This window comes from Vombatus ursinus, unplaced genomic scaffold (assembly GCF_900497805.2).
Source record: "Vombatus ursinus unplaced genomic scaffold, bare-nosed wombat genome assembly UNPS02007284.1, whole genome shotgun sequence".
NCBI classification, from domain to species: domain Eukaryota; kingdom Metazoa; phylum Chordata; class Mammalia; order Diprotodontia; family Vombatidae; genus Vombatus; species Vombatus ursinus.
In genome coordinates, this window is record NW_020947062.1 from 4,316,501 (window position 1) to 4,331,591 (window position 15,091).

Here is a 15,091-nt window from a genome sequence, read left to right on the forward strand (position 1 = left end):
AGGAATGGACTGCAATGGGTGGTGGGTAGTTAGAGAAAAGAAAGTGAAGGCGAAGGCCATGGAGAAGAAAAGAGCATGTGAGGATTCCATTGAGGGGGTCTAATTAGGAAATAGGAGGTAGAATTTAATTTAAGCCAATCCAACAGGCATTTTTTAAACACCTACTATGACTCAGGAACTACTAGGCACTGAAGATACAAAGACAATAATAAAAAGAGTCCCTTCCTCAAGAAGCTCCCATTCTACTCTGAGAAAAGAACACACATACAGAGAAATGTGTTATTTCAGGGGAAGGAAGGTGGTGGAAGACAAAAAAAAAGTAGTCAAACAGAAGTCAAAAGACCTAGACTTCAGTCCTAGCTTTGTGACACTTACTAGCAGGGTGCTTCTGGACATATTACTTAGAATCTGTGAATCTGAATTAACTCACATATAAAGGAGGGAGGTAACAATATTTGCAAAACATAGCTCACAGGATTGTTGTGAAGAAAGTGTCTTATAAGTATTAGGTCATTTATTACTGCTATTATTATCATTGATTGTAGTTGTTGTGCAGCGTGTGTTAAATAATCTATTATCTACTTACAAGCTACTTATTTCACTGAAGTCTATTAGGCAACGTTGAAAAAAAAAAGCTGAAACAACACTTCTGGACCAATAAGGAACCACTTGGGAAGCCAAAGGAGTCTGCTAGTCATGCATAAGCACCTTTGCACAGAGAACTCATTCAGTGATCTGGACCCTAGATGACCAGTGCATTGCTTTCTAGCCATTGTATAAATGTTCAATGAAGATTCATGCTCTGAATAAGTCAGTCCAGGAACCTCTTCTGATCATCAGGGGATGATGTCTACAAGGTTGACTGGGCCAATTCTTTCTGGTATTAACCCTATAGCTAGAGTTTCTGAAGACATCAAGATACTCTCCTTAACCCACCTCCAAAAGTGCAATTCACAGCCAGCACAGAAAAGATTTGATTGCCCTCTTGGGTAACCTCATCAGGTTTCCAATCTAAACTAACTCAAGCCAATTCAATTCAACAGACAATCACCTAAAATTATGCAATGCCATATCAGGTGCTAGGGATACAAAGACAGAAAAAAATGACCCTCAAATGAAATAATGCCCTCAAAAAGGTCTAACAGGGTACACAATACTTCTTCAAGATATGGTTATAGGTGGGGGCAGCTAGGTGGCACAGTGGATAGAGCACTGGCCCTGAAGTCAGGAGAACCTGAGTTCAAATCTGGGCCTCAGACACATAACACTTACTAGCTGTGTGACCCTAGGCAAGTCACTTAACCCTGATTTCCTCACCAAAAGGCCAAAAAAAGAAGATATGGTTATAGTAGGAGTGCTAGTTTTGAAAACCAAGTACCCAAGTTCAAATCCCACATTTTCCATTTTACTATCTGTGTGAACTGGAGACAAACATTTAACCTCTCTAGACCTCAATGTCCTCATGTATAAAATCAAATTGGAAATAGACAACATCTAAGATCCCTTCCAGCTCTGAATCTATGATCCTGGGAAGATTTTAAGGATCCATAATTACGTAGCTGTGTGCTTTCTCCACCAGTAGTATGCACCATCTTCTTCCTCTAGTTTTGTAGACAATCTTCAAAAATTGTTGTGAGAGATAATTGGAAAACATCTGTAGTGTCAAACTCAAAAAGCACTAAGATAACCTTTTTTTTGTGAAAAGGAGAAAAAAAATGTTGCCATGGCTGGAAAAAAACTATCACTTTATAGGCAACCAGTTGATAAGCTTTTCTCTGGGCTTAGCTAGGCTTGCTGGTGGATAGCAGACATATAGACTGTCACTGGTCATATATACTCAAAGCCTTTACAGTTTAAGAAAACTTGACAGAGCTTGTCCACTACCGACCTTGTCTTCAAGAACCCAGGGGAGGCACCATGCCACGAAGATGTGGGACTATAGTGGAGTGGAGTCAAGTGAATAAAATAACAACAATTCACATTTATATAGTACTTTAAGGCTCACAGATTACCTTCTTCCAAACAACCCTACAAAATACATGAGTATCAGCATTGTTACACCCATTCTATCACTGAAGAACTGGGAGGAGACATGAATAAACTTATCCATAGTCACATAGTTGGTACTTGGAGCTTAGAGTGGAAGGGCCATCTCCTGATTCTAAGATCAATGTTTCTTCTCCTACACCATACTGTTTCTCCTGGGCAGAACATAAGTGCAAAGGGGAAGTCCCAACAGAGTGCTTAAAAAAATGTGAAGAAGGAGTCATCACATTCCAACATTCTAGATTACACTCTGTTTCTAAAGAATGAACATTTCCATTAAGTCAGACTTCAGATACTAACTATCTACAATTGCACTGATGTGGAAAATCCTTCTAGTAACAAAGGTCACAACCTGTCTACAACTTCATAGATAAGTCTTCAGTAAGTTGCCTGAGGCTCCAAGCAGTCCTGCAATTTATTTGTGATTCCAGAAATCATGTCAGAAGTGGAACTTAAACTTGAGTCTTCCCAACTTGAAATCTAAAACTCTAATCTATCCATTCTACTATTCTTCCTTATTAAGACTTAACATGTTATGATTCCAATGCTTCAGTTCATACCTATAAACATGTCAGAAATCATAGTAGCTATGTTGATTCTATCAGGCCACGTGCATGCCATTTAGTGAACTCTTACTTCAATTCAGCATTGGAATTAATAAATGCAGAACTAATTTAAATACCTTTAAATCCTATTAACTTAGAGCACCTTCTCTGCAACTAACATTCTTAAAGAATTCACTAAAGCACAGTGGATAGAACACTTGGCTTGGAGTCAGGAAGACTTGTCTTCCTGACCTCAAATCCAGCCTCAGACACTTACTAGCTGTGTGACCCTAAGCAAATCACTTCACCCCGCCTCAGTTTCCTTATCTGCAAAATGAGCTGGAGAAAGAAATAGCAAACCACTCCAGAATCTTTGCCGAGAAGACCCCCCAATAGAGTGGTGAAGAGTTGTACATGTCTGAGATAACTAAACAATAAGAACAACAAAAGCACTGAGAGGTTAATTGAATTGTCCCTGGTCATAAAAAAAAAAAGAGTAGGTATCAGAGGCAAGACTTGAATCCATGCCTTTCTGGCTTTAAAGCTGACTGTCTATCTACCATACCATTCTATGAAAGGGAATGGAATCCATAATCCACATAGATAACCATTTCATTTCTACCAGCCTAAAAATCACCATGTACAAACTTATTTTAGAGTTGCCCTAAGCCTTGAGCAAAATAACCTTATAGCAAAGATGATAGCAGAGAAAGATCCAGCTGGTAGCTGTTCATGAGCATGAGTTTTTATAATTTATCTGCTGGAGAAGATATGGTGGAGAAGTTTCAAGGAAAGTTCCATGTTTACATCCTCACCCTATATTCAGCTCTTCAAATTGAGTCTCAGAGAATCACAGAATGCAGAGCTGAAAGGATCTTAGAATAAAAGAATATTGAATGTTAAAGTCTTAGAGATCATCTAATTGCTCACTTCATTTTCCAAATGAGGAAACTGAAGCTGAAGGAGGACAAATCACTTGTTTAAGATTACGCAGTAAATTATCATCAAGGTGCGAAGTCAGAATCTAGATTTCCCAGCTCCTGGGCTGACTATGGAAAATCAACATGCTTATAGTACTTGTATTACCACCAATCAATTTCAGATACCACATTGACTAAAAGACCCTTATATTTTCCCAGTTCAATGCAAAACAATACAGCACTCAAAATCATAAGGGTATAGGACATGAGTGCTAGAAGGGTCTTTGGCACTTGTCTAGGAAAGGCACCATGGTTTAATATCAAAAGTTCTAGACTTGGACTAGATCATCTCCAAGGTCCACTCCAATTAAATAACTATGATCCCATGACTTGATAACTAGAGAAACATCACATAATCATAATGACTTAGCTTGACCCTAAAGAAGTAATAAGAAAATGCATTTTTCTTCTTTCTCTGCAGATACGGGGGACTTTGGATATGGTACATCGCATATGCTATCAACCTCAGCTGAAGTGCTGAATGGTTTTGAAGAACTGCTATTTTTTTATGTCCTTTTTATTCTTCATTACAGAGGGAAGGATTTCTTTAGAAATGAATGGAACACAAGACTATGAGTCTAAGAGCCATCTACTGGATTCTAAACCTGGCTATGGCAGAAATTTACTGTATGACTTTAGGAAAGTCCTATTCCCTTTCTGGGCCTCAGTTTCCTCATATGTAAAATGGAGGAGTTTCGACTAGATGATCTGTATCATCCCTTCTAGCTCTAATACCTTAACGTACATTCTATATTACCAGGAATCTACTTTCTGCATTCATCTCTTCCTCTTCCAAATTCCTATAGCAGCCATTGCCTTTGCCACTCATATGGGATTTACCAATATATTGACATATTACTCCATTATTTGACTATCCTATTTTTAACTTAAAGGCTGTTAAGGGCAGGCAGAATGTCTCATGTCTCTTTGTAAACTTAGAACTTAAAACACAGCCCTATGTATTGTATATATCCAATAAGTGTTTATGATTATGGTGATGATAAGGGAATAGTTATGGTGATGGCAATAAGCATAGTGGTGATAGTGGTGAAGAGGAACAAAACAGCAGAAATTATGGTAGTTATGAAAAGTAAAATTTAGAGCCATAAGAGACTTTAAAGAATGGTGATGATAAGTTTTGTAGCATTTATTAAGAACCCTGTGCTAAGTGCTGAGGTTAAAAATAAACAACTAATACAGATAGTTCCTACCCTCAAGGAGTTTACGTTCTGCTAGTAGGATAGAATGCATACGGGGGAATGGTGTACTTGGAAGGGAGCCTTAATCTGGGTAGTCATAGAGGTCCTGAGTAGAACCAACAGACATAAGATTTGCATGCCTTTTCTAATAGCAATGATAATATTAATTTGATTATTATTCTCAAACAAAGTGAGAAGTGAAAAGCATTAGGCAACATGAGTGGTGGTGCGAGAGGGAAGAAGTGGAGAGAGGAGTGTGTGGTATCGAAGAAGATAGCAAGATGTTCATGCTGGCTAGGCCCTAGTGTCTTAGAATTCTTCTAGGTGGCCTTATTGAATGACTGGGTATATATAGTGACAATGCCTTCATTCATTCTCTAAACCAGGCAACTCCACCAGGGGGGAAGGACTGAAAGTTGAATGGGATAAAAACTTTGGAGTGAGGAACAGGATTGCTGAAGGTCTGAGCCAGGAGGTTCATTATCCCTGGTAGAGAAAGGAATGAAATTACAAGAAAGATGGCCATGCTGATTAGGCCAGGGTATCTCAGCAGGTGGAGGAAACCAATGAATGGTTATGATGGAGGTGATAGCAATGGTGATCATTGTGACAGATGATGGTAGGTAAGAATTGTAATGATGGGGGGGTGATTATGTTGATAATGTGATGGTGGGAAAAACAATGATTGTGATGGTGAAGAGGATGATGGTGGTGATAAAGATGATAGCAATGAAAGTAATCTTGATGAATGATGATATTAAAAATTGTGGTGGTGGTAATGGTGGTGGTGAGGATGAGGGCAATAGTAGTTGGGATGTTAAGTACAATGGTAATTATCAGGAGAATGGGAATGATGGTAATGGTGATGCTAGTGATAATAATGGTGATAACTAGTTGATTGCCCTCATAGCATAAAACTTTGTCTAATTTCATCTAGCATAGCACATGACATAGTGGGTGCTTGATATATATTTGAATTGAATTTGCTGGATGATGAAAACGGTGATAATGAGGATGATGATGATGAGATCAGAGGAATTTGGGCTGAATGTCATCTAATGATGACAATGATGATGTGAGTGATAGTGCTACCATGTAGCTAGAGCTCTTCCTTGATTCCACTCTCTAATCAGTAAGAGAAAAAATGAGAGGGAAAATAAAAAGTCATTGCACATTGTCCAATTTGGGGTGGCTCTCGTCCCGGATGAGTAATGAATTAAAGAGAAATCATCATATTGCTCAGAACACCCAAGACCAAAACAGTTATTAACCACAACTATCTCCCCCCCTCTGCCCCCCACACCCTGGAAAAAAAAAAACCTTCCCCAGCCTCCAAAAGCTAACCCAGACAGTCCAGTAAGGAAACAAAAAGAGAGAATATAATGCCCTGTGTGAGCAGCCTGGTTATTAACAGCTCTGCACAGAGAGACAGCAGCTTAACTCAAACATTCTTGTTGAAATGTAAAAAACAATTATGACATTCAATTATTCCATTAAGGGAAATTAACTATTCTTCTTCTTCTTTGAAAAGAGCAAAATAAAGCACAGGATCTGAATAATTAGGTCAGCAAAGAATTCTGAAGAAAAGATGTCTAGACTTCTATTTTCATTTAAAACGACAAGCAGAGTTGTATGTGTGCGAGTGTGTGAGCCTCTGTTTCAATGTATGTGTGTGTTTGTGTGTGTGTGTGTGTGTGTGTGTGTGTGTTTTAAGAACTCCTTTGAATTCCCGGGGTGGTCACATTCATGCCTTTGCCCTGACAGGTATGGGAAAGTCTGGATCAAGATGTGGTATTCCCACTTTGATGTCGACGGTCACGCTCGGCTGCCATATGAGCTCTTTGGCTGCCATCAAGTCTGTTGTTGTGGGAGATCAGGTAAACCAGGGCTAGAACAGAAATTCTGCTTTACAATCCCTTTGGCACTCAATTCATAGCACTGGCTTTAGAAACTTTTTTCCATCTTCCTATTTCCCCACACCGCCCCCCCCAACACACACACACTTCTATTCCTAGAAGGAATCTTTCCCTTTAACAAATATCTACTTGAGCTATATCATTGGATAGATCATAAACAAATGTATACTTTCAAAGGTGGAAAGGAACCTTAAAGATCACCTAGACCACAGGTTCTTAACCTTTGTGTATCATGGAGCCCTTGGGCAGTCTGCTGAAGCCTATCAATCCCTTTCCAGAATCATATTTTCTTGCCTACATTGAAAATTGAAGAAAATGCTAAATTTCAGTAAGAGGTTAAGGAAAATAAAGATGTACTATTTTCCCATCTAAGTTCATAGACTCCCTAAAATCTATCCTTGGAGACCTTAGGAGTTGTGGACCTCAGTTGAAGAACTTCTGATCTAGAAAAATGTACTTATTTGACAGAGGAGGATACTGAAGTCCAGAGTCCAAAGTTATATCATCACAGGATTGAGATGCAAACCCAAGTCTCCTCAGCCCCAAATACTACATTATGCCCCCACTTATAGGTTCTTAGACTTTAGACCTAGAAGAAACCTTTGAAATCACCTAGTTTGAACTCACACACACACACACACACACACACACACACACACACACAAACACTTCACTTAACAGATGAAGAAACTGAGATGTGGAGAGGTATCTAAGTCCGCCTATGTAGTCCCTCTCATCATATTCACCCACAAATATGCAGCATTCCCATTCTTACACATACATGTATATGTCACCACTACCATCTGGGAGAGTGAAAAGAGTGACAACCTTCAAGTCAAGATATCCAGATTCCAGTCCCAACTCTGTCACATGCTCTCTATATGAACTTAAGCAAGTGATGCATGTTCTCAGTGTCCCTGGCTACGCTCTGTCCAAGTTATGGAACAGTTGTTGACTACTTCCATTAGTAGAGGCTGCATGGTACAATGGAAGGACACTGGATCCAGAGACAGATGACCTGAGATTTAATCTTGGCTCTAACTTTTAGTACCTGTATGATTTTAGGTCATGTCATCAAACTCCTCTAGGCCCAGTTTCATCATGTTTAAATGAGGGAGTAGGACTAGGTAGCCTCTAATGTCCCATTCAGCTATAAATCTATGATCTTTTAATTCTCACTGGGATTTTCCTGAACCAAATAAAATCTTTGGCTTGGACCAAGGGTAGGAAAAAAAGATGATGGAAATTTCAACTATTTTTATTGCCCTAGCACTTTGGCAGTAAAGTAGATCAGATTTTTCAATGTTTAAGCAGTAATTATGTACACACACACACACACACACACACACACACACACACACACACACACACATACACACAATGGGACAATGGTGTTCCCAGAGTTCTGAGTGATCAGTCAGGGGAGGCAACATGACACACTAGAAAAAACACCAAATTTGTATTCTAGATGCTCTGGGTTCATATCCTGGCTCTACCTCTTATTATGTGTGTGACTTCGGGCAAGTCAATTCACTTCTCTGTGCCCCAGTTTTCTCATTTGTAAAATAAAATGAATGATTAGATGACTCTAAGATCCCTTCTAGCTCTAGATGTATGATCCTTTAAGTTCAGAGAAGCTCATCGACATAAGTCTGTCTGGCTAAAAACAATATTTTCCCCACAGCAACCAGTGGGACTGCTTGCTGTGGGATGGAGGTATTATGATCCAAGGCAGTGGAAGGAATGTCCACACTGATAAAGTCATAAATTCTTAAAATATTGAAGAAATAGTCATCTAACAATAGCTAACATTTTAACAGCACTTTGAGGTTTACAAAGCATTTTCTTCATAATGACTAGTACTGGCACCAGACAATATTTAGTAGTAGTAAGTATAACAACTAATAGTAGTAGTGGTGGTGGTGGTGGTGGTAGTAGTAGTAGTAGTAGCAGCAGCAGCAGCAGCAGCAGCAGAAGTAGCAGCAGCAGCAGTAGCAGTAGTCAAAACCACTAATATGCATTGTTTATTTATGTTTCCTTCCAATCCCCATTTGCAGGACAGAGGTATCCACAGAGCTGGAAGGAATTCCAGTCATTATCTAATCTAGAAGTGTCAAACTTGTGGCCCACTGGACAAGTCCAATAGACTGGAATTAAAATATAATTGGGAAGTATTTAGCAAAATAAATAAAAATACAATAAAAATAGATAATGTTAATTTGTGGTTTTCTACATCAATATGTGGCAGCAGGAATTAGTTCTATTTGAGTTTGTCATCACTTTATCTAATCCACCTCATATATGATCACAAATTCCTTCAAAAACATCCCCTACAAGTAACCACCCCATCTTCCTTTAAAGCAATCTGGAGATTACTACCTACTCAGGCAGTTCATCCTACTTTTCAAAAGTTATAATTGTTACGAAGTAATTACCTTATATTAAGCCTAAAACAGCCCCTCTGCATCTTTCACTCATTGCTTCTAGTTGTTACCTGAGGATGTTAGGTGGAATAAATCTAATTCTTCTTATACAACATGTAAAAATCTATATCTTCAAATTCTATCCTCTAGGCTACCATCTTGGTGTTTTTGAGATTTATTTCCCCCAATAGAATGCAAACTTTTTTTAAGAGCAGGCACGTTTTCATTTCTGTCTTTGTATTCCCAGTACCCAACACTATGGTTAGCACACATGAGGTGTTTAATCAAAGCTTGTTGATTGATTGATGTTTACTAGCAGAACTAAATTTCTGATAGGTCCTACAAACCTGGAAAGCCTATGGAACCATTGAAAAATATCTATTGTCTGACGACCATCCCTGCTAAATGAAGATATGCTCATCAACAAATAAAAGGTTAGCCTCTAGGTCACTGTTTTTATTATTATTGTTATTGTTATTTTGGCTAGCACAAGCCAATTAGTGGTATGGTCAGAAACTAAAAGCTGGTTTTACAAGAAAAAAAAAAACAATAGATAAACCCATGGATAATTTGATGAAAAAAAAAATAACCAGTATCAAAAATGAAAATGGTGAACGCACCACCAATGAAGATGGAATTCAAGCAACTATTAGAAGCTATTTTGCCCAATTGTATGCCAATAAATCTGACAATCTAAGTGAAATGGATTAATATTTTTTAAAGAAATATAAATTCCCCAGATTAACAGAGGAGGAAATAGAATACTTAAACACCTCATCTTAGAAAAAGAAATTGAATAAGCCATCAGTCATCTCCCTAAGAAAAAATCCCCAGGACCAGATGGATTCACAAGCAAATTCTACCATTTAAAGAACAATTAGTTGTAATATTAATTAAACTATTTGGGAAAATAGGCAAAGAGTTCTACCAAATTCATTTTATGATACAGAGATGTTCTGATAGCTAAATCAGGAAGGGAAAAACAGAAAAATAAAACTATAGACCAATTTCCTAATGAATGTTGATGCAAAAACAATTAAAACACTCACAAGAAGACTGCAGCAATATGTCACAAAAGTCATACACATGAACAGGTAGAATTTCTACCAGGAATATAGGATTGGTTCACTATTAGGAAAACTATCAACCTGGACCATAACAATAACAAATCCAATAGAAGTCATATGATCATCTCAATAGATGCAGAAAAAACTTTTGACAAAATACAACATCCATTCCTATTAAAAACACTGGAGAACATAGGAATAAATGGAACATTCCTTAAAATGATAGGAAGTATCTATGTACCATCAGCAAGCATTATCTGTAATGAGGATAAGTTAGAAGCCTTCCAGTAAGGTAAGGGATGAAGTAAGGATGTCCACTATCACCACCATTATTCAATATTTTACTAGACATGCTAGTTATAGCAAAAAGACAAGAAAAAGAAATTGAAGGAGTTAGAATAGTCAATGAGGAAACAAAACTATCACTTTTTGCAGATAAAATGATGGTATACTTAGAAAATCTTAGAGAGTCAACTAAAAAACTAGTTGAAAAAATTAACAACTTTAGCAAAGTTACAGGATTTTAAATAAATCCACATAAATTACTAGCATTCCTATATATCACCAATAAAATTCAGCAGAAAGAGGAAAAAAGAGAAATTCTTCTTAAAATAACTATAAGTAATATAAAATACTTGTGAGTCTACTTGCCAAGACAAACCCAGGGACCATATGAACACAATCACAAAATACTTTTCATACAAATAAAGAAAATCTAAATAATTGGAGAAATATTAATAGCTCATTGGCCAAACCAATATAATAAAAATGGCAATTCCACATAAATTAATTTACTTATTCAGTGTCAAACCAAACTACCAAAAATATTGTATAGAACTAGGAAAAATGGTAACAAAATTCATCTGGAAGAACAAAAGGTCAAGAATAGCAACAGAATAATAAAAAAAATGTGAAGGGAGGAAACCTAACAGTACCAGATTTCAAACAAAACTAGAGAGTAGTAATCATCAAAACAATCTGGCACAGGTTAAGAAATAAGTGTTATGTCAGTGGAATAGATTAAGTACATGATACATAGAAGTAAATTATTACAGTAACCCTGTGTTTAATAAACAAAAAGATCCAAGCTTTTGGAATAAGAACTCACTAACAAAAATTGCTGAGAATATTGGAAAGCAGTTTGGCAGAAACTAGGTATAGACTAACATATCACACCATATACCAACATTTGGTCAAAATGGATACATGATACAGACATAAAAGGTGATATCCTAAGCAAATTAGGGGAAAGAAAAATTTTACCTGTTTTCTACAGATAAGAGAAGAATTTGTGATCAAACAAGAGATAGAGATGTGAAGTAAAATGGATAATTTTGACTACATGAAATTAAAATATTTTTGAACAAACAAAACCAATGCAGCTAAGATCAGAAGAAAATAAAGGAACCGGAATGGGAGGTGCAAATTTATAGCAAGTTTCTCTGATAAAGGCCTCATTTCCTAAATATAGGGAACTGACTCAAATGTATAACTATATGAGTCATTCCTCAACTGATATATGGTCAAAGGATATGAATAGGCAGTTTTCAGAGGAACAAATCAAAATTATCTATAGAAATATGAAAAAATGCACTACATCACTATTGATTATAGAAATGCAAATTAAAACAACTCTGAGGTACCATCTCACATTTATCAGATTGGCTAATATGACAGAAAAGGGAAATGACAAATGTTGGAGGGTGTGTGGAAAAATTGGGACACTAATGCATTGTTGATGGAGTTGTCTACTGATCCAACCATTTTGGAGAACAATTTGGAACTATGCCCAAAGGGCAACCAAATTGTGCATACCCTTTGATCCAGCAATACCTCTACTAGGTCTGTATCCCATCAATAACACTACTAGGTCTATATCCCAGCAATTTGATTAGTAGGTCTGTATCCCAAAGAGATAAAAGAAAAAGGAAAAGCACCTAACTGTACAAGAATATTTATAGCAGCTCTTGTTGTGATGGCAAATAATTGGAAATTGAAAGAAATATCCATCAGTTGGGGAATGGCTGAACAAGTTATGGTATAAAATTGTGATGGAATACTATTGTGCTATAAGAAATGATGAGCAAAGTGGTTTGGGAAGAAGTTGGGAAGACTTATATGAACTGATATAAGATGAAGTGTGTAGGACCAGGACAACATTTTACACAGTACCAACAATATTATGCAATGACCAATTGTGAATGACTTAGCTATTCTTATCAATACAATCATCCAAGACAATTCTGAAGTACTTATAATGAAAAATGTTATCCACCTCCAGAGAAAGAACTGATGGAGTCTGAACACAGATTGAAACATATTTTTTTTCATTTTCTTTATTTTTCTTGCTTTTGTTTTTCAACATGGCTAATATGGAAATGCTTTGTGTAATTTCACATGTATAATTGATATCACATTTCTTTCCATCTCAATGGGTAGGGGAGGAGAGAGAGGAAGAGAATTCAGAAGTCAAAATTCAAAAGAAATGAATTTAAAATAAATTAATAAATTTGTTTAAAAAATGATAATTTTTAAAAAAGAAGGTATGGTTGGGCTGATGTCTGCATCAGTGAAGGGGAGGATCCAATCCTATAAAATCAAGGATATTTTGAGTAATAAAATGTTATTTTTAAAGCACTTTAATGTTTACAAAGGCTACACTCTGGACTTCCCCAACCATGTCTCAGTTCTTAATCCTGAAACTTCACTCCAACCCCAAAGTTCACACCTTGGATGAATCCTTCACCCCTTGCATTTCTCCCTCTGTTTGGATGATTCCTCCCAGAATCTTTATTTAAGGAGGCTCCCAGAGGAGTCATGTCTCATTCTTCTCCTGACTATACTCTTGGCTTGCTCCTCACCCTGAAGTTCAGTCTAGCCCTGGAATTCACATGTTGAAAGTATCATCCCAGACTCTTCCTTTGGCTGGCCATGTCTCATTTGTCTAAAGGTTGCACTCCAGACATTCTCTGCCATGTCCTTGTGGGTACGCTTATTCCCCCAGCTCCCCAGTTTTCCAGGTTCCTTTTATGTGTTGTCTTTCCCCATTAGAATCTGGAAGTAATCTAGTTCAACTTCCACCCAAAAACTCTCTCCCCTCCCTTCTTTTCCCCTCTTCTCTCCTCTTTTCCTCCTCCTATTAATTCTCCTCCCCTCCCTCTCTCTTTGTCTCCCACTCCTCACCCCCAGGAGGGGGAAGTAATTGAGATATTGATTCCCTACACATGTAAAGCACTTTGCTAATATAAATCATTATTATATAGTCCAATCCCCCAAAAAATTTTTAATAGAGGAAAGTGAGACCCCATGAGGTTAAGTGGTTTACCCTATGGTCACACAATTATTAATTGAAGAGCTAAAGCTAAAATCCAGGTCTCCTGATTTCAATTGTGGAGCCTGTTCTACTATACCACATTGACTCTCAGAATACAAATAATGGTGTCTATCTTGTCTGGCAGGAGTGGGAGGCAATGGGGAGGGATGGAAGCCTAGTGGGGGCACAAGGACTAACTGGTATTTGTACAAAGCCTTGGACAATGTTGTAAAGACCACCCAAGAAGGAATGTTATCATATGTTACTATAGGGGCCAGCAAATTGAAAGTCAGAATCTAGTAAAATTTCATAGGTTCTGAGATGAAAAATGAACAGGAGACCCAGTGGGTTAAAAGCTCCTTCCAGCATGGACAAATCCTTACCTTCAGGGGTTGAAAAGGGGTTTTTAAAAAAAAAAAGATCCTAAAGGCTGCATGGACATCAAATAGCTCTTAACAGGCAACATTTTGGTGATTTGAGAGTAAATGAATCAGGAACATACGGATTAAATTTCCTTTGCAAAAACACATGGTTTGAGAAGTTAAAGGCAAAAGAACTTGGCTAAATACATTTTGGGTTTTGCTGACCCCCAAATATTTGAAAATAGATGGAGACATCTGACCCACCCAACACCATTGGGCCCTCCCATCCCTAATTATTTTTATTTTAAAAAACAAAAAAAATGTGTTTGTGTCATTTACACCATTCTTTCAGTACCCTCAGCCTGAGAAGGAATCTTAGACAGTTCAGTAGGGTGGGAACCATGAAACTGCAAAGGATGGAATTGGATGGCAGGGAGAGAGAGAGAGACACAGAGAGAAACAGAGAGACAGAGAGGGACAGAGAGGGACAGAGAGGGACATAGAGACACAGAGAGAGACAGAGACAGACAGACAGACAGAGAGAGACAGAGAGAGAGAGACAAAGAGAGACAGAGAGACAGAGAGAGACTCAGAAAGGGAAATCCAACTCCAGCACTATGGTAAGCTAGATTTAATGTTTGGGAGGAGGGGTAGAAATATAAGAAAGCATACAAAATCCAATCAGCCAAATGACTGGAACTTATCCTCCCAGACCCATGTCAGCATACCAGAGAGACAGAGACAGACAGACAGACAGACAGACAGAGAGATCACACAAATGCGTCTCATGCTGTGAAAGTAAAGCCTCTCAAATCTCATGTACAAAATGGCACTTATTCCAACCCTTTGAGACTCAAGGTAATACATGAGAGGAATCATCAGTGGGTGTCTAAGAGGGTCAAGGCTTTATTTGTTAAAGAATTACTTAGTGGAGGCTCAAGAAAGAGTCATAGAATTTTTCAATTTTTCATTATTCATTTGAAAATCTTTTAAAATTTACTGCCGTTTTTTGTTTTACTTTTTTCTGGATACTTTTGGACCCTTTTTTTTTCTGGATATACCATCCACCTCCCACCCTCCAGAGAGCTTTCCCTTACTACAGCAGCAAAAAACAGTTAAGGAAAGTCCTGCCTCATTCTGCACCCATAGTCTTCCACCTTCCCCCAGGAAAGAAAGGCAAGGAAGGAATCACATTTACTTTTTCTCTACAATGCAAGACTGATTGATACAATTACACTGT

The 15,091-nt window shown here is 37.6% G+C and overlaps 1 long non-coding RNA gene across 1 annotated transcript in view; it reads right to left on the reverse strand.

Annotated features, from left to right (window-relative positions):
* The window catches only part of LOC114033645, a 155,361-nt gene that overhangs the window by 110,662 nt on the left and 29,608 nt on the right, over window positions 1-15,091 (reverse strand). The gene's annotated exons all lie outside the window — the stretch shown is intronic.